Source organism: Ascidiella aspersa, chromosome 6, assembly GCF_963924565.1.
Source record: "Ascidiella aspersa chromosome 6, kaAscAspe10.2, whole genome shotgun sequence".
Lineage (NCBI taxonomy): Eukaryota > Metazoa > Chordata > Ascidiacea > Phlebobranchia > Ascidiidae > Ascidiella > Ascidiella aspersa.
The window spans coordinates 27850186-27856185 of NC_139452.1; positions in this window are offsets into that span (position 1 = coordinate 27850186).

Sequence of the window (6000 nt, forward strand, 5' to 3'; positions counted from 1 at the left end):
TTGCCCCTTTAAAGCTAAATATAGTAAAGCAATATGTGGGCAGTAACTAATACTATTTTCCTTGCTATGCTATACAATAAATCATGTGACGAATTAATATACCTACCTGAATGGTGAAATTTGGTTGCAACGTTATATTTGTGAATAGTGCTGATTTGTCCAAGTAGGAACGATCTAATCGGCTTTGCCCATTTACAATCGATGTAACCTGTAAAACACACAAGGTAATGTTAACTTTTCAAGGTTAGCACTTCAATATATTTGGTATTTTTGAGTAATCCGAATGAAATCTGTATTGGGCTACGTTTTGAGGTGTATTTTTTTTTTAAAGTTTAAGAACCCCTGCATTAGATAGAATAATAAATTGCCATTATAGCGTGCTGTATAGCGAATGGGCAAGATGCAGCCATTAAACAACAACCAATTAAGCGTTACGAGTATTTTGTACTATTTTTCTAATAAATCTTACCCTCATTTCATGTCTTTTGTCTTCAGCTTCGAAGAAATGGTCGAATCCACTCCAAGAAACGTTTATTTTTGTTTTGTTGGTGTCACAGATTTTGGTAATGCTGGCAGTTGCGTGTACTAAAAGCGAACATGTGGTTCATTAATCAATATTTTTACATTTTCAAATTCTTGTTTAAATCATAGTTGTTGTCAAAGCATGTATTCTTTTAGATCAGGGGTTCTAAAACTGGGGTCCATGGACCCTTAAGGGCCCGTAAAATAGTTTTAGGGGATCTATGAAGCAGTGGCGTAACCAGCCGAAATTTTTTTTTGGGGGGGCAAAAAGTTGGAATGTTTTATTTAGCTCTTAGCATTGTATCAACTGCCGTAACGACCACAAGTAACAATGCTAGCAAACCGTTTCGAGCAGCAACTGACTGAGTGTTAACGCAATACTAAAAAAAATAGTCAAAGAGCAAAAACTGTCTGAAAGTAGTAAAAGTACATTAATGTATAGTAAATGTTATATTAACTACATCGTTTGTGACGTAACAATGCATGACAATTGAAGGTGTGGCATGCCTGTGATGAAATGTTGTGGTACTGCTCATAAATGCTACAAAACAAATTATTAAGTGTAAAATATTTATAAATTTTTTTGGGGGGAATGGCCCCTCAGGCCCCCCCCCCCCTGGCTACGCCTACGCTATGAAGACTTAATTGAAATATTAGTGTATATTTAAAAAGTAATCTATTTTTAAATAAAACAGTTGAATTTAAAATAAAACGGTTTTGCACTGACTAAATTAAGAATCCATTTCACAACTACATTTTGTTGGAGCGCAGTCAATCGATTTATAAAGTCTATTTGTATTCTGACGTCAGTTTATGTCTAATCTTTGAACGATGAAATATTATTCAATAAATTGTATTTTCTTTCTTACATTAAAAATAAATTTCACCGAGCGATTGACACTTGAGCTTACTTTTCAGTGCGCAGATGAAGTGTGTTTTGATAGAACAACTTTTATCTTGAGAAACCGGATCGTTGCTGGTAACCGGGCTGTACAGCATCAACCGTTGTGCGCAATTGTGCGTGTTGTTTGGGATTGTAAAGTTTGCGAACATTCCGTTGCTCCAAATCCATCGCTGTTGAGTTGTGTTGAATATTGCTCCATTGAACAGAGATATTACTGCCGAAATAAAAGGACAAATCGTTTATAATTAAAAAAAGCGATTTTTGAGAATTTCACGACCACCGTAACGATCGACTTATTTGCTGTTCGCGGATAGAAGTAAGTAAAATTTACTAAAATTTCAACTAGAATTTGATTTGCCCAATTCTGAATGTGGTAAATCTCTTTTTACTTCTTTAATAATTGTGTAACAACCTAAACCAAAAACAACTTTGGGTAATTATGGATAAAAATAACTAATAGTTTTCCCGAAAAAGAAGAAAAAAACTAAACAACATTAAAATCAGCAAAAGCTATGCAAAAGTATGTTACCAGGAGGAATAAATATGTTTCCAATCAGCTGTGTTTCGTTTTCATGTTGATTTCTATCGTGGGAAAGAAATGTGCAGTTACTTCCGGGATAGCGGTAGACGTAAGTTTTCTCAGCTCCCGAGGCAGATGTTTTAGGGATGTAAAACTTAAATTCTTCAGTCCAACCTGAAACAAAGCCATCGCTATTATCTGGAAAACAGCCGGTTAATTAGTTCGTGTGTACGTTTGAATTTACAATTTCACACATCACTCAAATACAAATTTCTTTACAGCATCCTATAGTTGTTCCATAAATATGCCGTGTTTGATGTTATTACATTTAACACACATATTTACAACGGTGAACTAGGTAGCCCCTCCTAAGGGAAAGTGAACGACGAAAATGGTACATGTAGTCTAATGTATTAATTGCAAACCAGGAAACTTAATTTAGTTAGTTTCCCGTGCGAGCAAGGCACTGTTTGAAAACCTATTCCTAATTCAGACTAATATCTTCAGGCTAAGTGTTCAAACTCATGCTATGTCTTTGTTTAGTGTTACACCAACCAATCATGTTACATCAAATTTTATTTGAACCATTTGTAAGTGACCAACTTGAATCAGCGCAGGTTACTGGCGATCCAATCCTCCATTTGAACGTGTTGAAGTAAGGAGCTTTGCAGAAGACAATTTCCTGTCGACTGACGTCTTGTCTGCACTCAACACACATATAAAGGTAAATAATATGATTAGAGATAACTAACGAGTTGTTCAACCTAGGGTTACGACACCTGATCTTTTCGTTTAGTTGGACCAAATTGTGTTCATCCCGGTTTTAATTATGCATTTCCAAAATGTTAAATGTGCGTATATTCAAACGTGTGCAGTTATGGATCTGTCCATAATATAAAAAAAATGTTCATCAACATAGCGAACAAAACTTATTCATTTAGGCAGACCAAATAGTGTTTATCCACATCTATTGTTGGCAAGCAAAATATTAATCTAAAAACAGTTCTCCTTCTTCAGGCCTATTCAGTATTCAAGCGTATTTCTTTCCTGAAAATGCGACTTTCACATTATAAAATTACATTTCCAAAAAGTTAAATGTGAGCGTATCAAAAGTATTTCTTTAGCAGTTATGGTCCTGGACCACCGGGAATAGTATTGAAAGAAAATATATATAGATATTTTATTTTATACTTCAACTGTATATGCGTTACTTTAACTTTAGTAGCACTACCTTGTGTAAACATCGAAATAAGAAATGTCCTTATTTCCAGCACTTTTCCACGTCGTGTTTTGTCCATTAGCAACTGCAGGAACAACTGGAGGTTTAGTTGAATATTGAACGATAGTGGGATGTCCTTTCAAGTGCGAAACCCAAATCCTTTGTCGAGCTAGGAATACAACGCAATATGCACAGTTTAAAGTGCTCTATAAGCTGTTGCCACCAGGCATAATAATAGTAATTGTATTTTTTCCTCTGGGAATTGTAATTTTTAGCCAACGCAACCTATTCAAACTGCCTTCTTGTAGGGTTCTTTTCGCCGAACAATTGGGTGGTTTCCACCACTAGGGGTCGCGCGGACCGACTCGGATGAAGTCGCAAATTTTTACAATGGCGGAGATGCGGAGTGGGGCACTATTTGTTCGATATTTCAGTCAGTAAGGCCGTTTGGGACATTTTGACCAGTTTAACTGTTTAGTTTACCCCTGTAGTTACTACACAGCCTTTTTTTTTTATTTTTATCGCAAAGGCAAGTATGTGAATATTGCTATTTCAAGTCACCAAACCAGCCTGGCAAAAAATGTTTGTAATTTGCGCAGTATTGAAATGCCGAATTCGAAGACAGAATTGTTATTTAAGTTAGTTTTAGATTTTAGCTTGACAAATTCAAAACAACACTCACGAGAAATTTGATTTCAAAGGTGACTGTGTCTACTTTGCCATTTTTTTGGCAGCTTTAGCTAAGTTAGTGTTCTAGTACTGCATTGAACTAATGATTTATTTAAGTACGTTTTAAAACATATGTACTTCGACAAATAACAGTAAAGACTTACGATTAAAAAGACTGAGACTGGTGTGGTGGAAGTTAAGTGTTTGTTCCATTCGTGTATAAGACTCCCTTGCGTTAACGATGCTTCCACCAGCACTTCGACAAATCTCCAAGTTTTTACTCAAGTTGCCTGCCTTCTCAGGCATGTACCAGATCAGGTTGTTCTCGTCAGGCATTGACACGTATAGACCTGCCAATTGAAAAGTAAATTATTGTAATCGAAAGGAATGCCTAAGCTGTAATTAGACAAAGTATAATCATGTTAGGTCACCAATCGATTTCGGTTTTAAAAGTTAAACACTTAGATTTTTCCAATTCTATTATGACTACTCAACTCCTCATTTTTTTTAGTAAATGTATCCGACGTACCTATGTGCTGCCTTTTGGTTTGATTTTGATATACTAAATGATGTCCTCCGATAGAGTTATTTTTTTAATGCCACAGTTTTATTACAACAACAACATCGGATCAATTATTACCTGTGAATCTCACAATTTTGATTGTTAAAAGATAGCATAACATTAATTTGGAAGCACTTACCTTGAATTGGAATCGATTTAAGAAACGTCAGTGTAGCTACATAAAACACCAGCGTCATGTTTTCGTTTTTTTTTATGTTATTACCCACACCTGAAATTTGAATCACCAAAGCAGTGCAAATAGCTTTTGTTTTTATAATTAAACTGATTAAAAGATACAATGTTTTTGATGTCAAAGTGCGACACACTGTCGACTTAGCATCGGAATGTTGAGCTCCAACCAACAAAATTTTTGACTCATAACACGAAATAACTGGAGAAGCATTTCCTGGTTTCGTAAGATGTCTGACGTTGAGTTTTATCGAAACTTTTGAAAACTAAACAATTTTTTATATTCATGTCACGAAAATGTTTCGCCATTTACTGAATTAACAATTTGCTTGTACCAAGCTTAAGCCTGAACCTTGCACGCATGGTCATGGACCCCATTCAAAAAAAAATTAGGCCCTATTTAAAAAAAAATGTCCCTAACGAAAAATTTTGCAAAACTAGACATTTGTTGATAGTCAATTAAATTACAAAAAAAGCTTAAACATGAATTCTACTATCAAGTACTGTCGCCTTACATTCTGCCAATTCAAGTCTTTTTAAATAGATAACAAGTCAATTCCAATTCAAGTCATTGTCATAAAGATTGAACCTCAAACTAATCAAATACGAATACTCATCCCTATTATGAGCAATACCTCAACTAAACAATGACAAAAATACAATATAGTAAACTGTCTTTTTTGTGCAAAAATTAAGATAAATATGTCAATTTCACAAAAAATGCATTTGTCTAAAGAATTCAGTAAAGTCCAGTATTTTGTCAGAAAACTAAAGGCAAGTCAAGTATTTTTGCCCAAAAAGCTTAAGTCGTTTGAAAACAATGACTTGAATGCACTTAAGTCAAATAAAATTATTGACTTCAGTCATAACAGCATTGGCTTACACCATCTTCAACTTGACATAAATTAAAAAATGGTTTACTCCCTTTTAATAAAAAACACTTTAATGTTACGCCGTAATAATGTGCCGCGACAAAATGACTTGCATGTCGGCTGAATCTTGATTCGTCAACTTCTTTGTCGCGTCTACGTTCCTTCCTCTGATAGCATGGGAAGTATGCAAATGCGTTGATTTAAAAATTCTCCCGTCAATATTGCAAAATTGCGCATCCTAAATGTTATGTTCCACTTAACTAAAATAAAACGTAGGTTTTAGCCATTTTTTCATAGCAATAAAAATAAACGTTCAAGGCAATTTATTAAAAATCAATTCAAACCTAAATTTAAAGCATTTCAAATTTAAACTATTGAAATATGAGATTTACTGTTAATGGTATATCTCAATTCTGGTTCTATCCATTTGAAACTGTATAAAATTAGAAATCCATAAAAGCTATGGTATATATCCCACAACCGATAAACGGATGGATTGTTTCTTAATTTGTTACTTGAAGCCATATGAAAGATTTTTTCCCA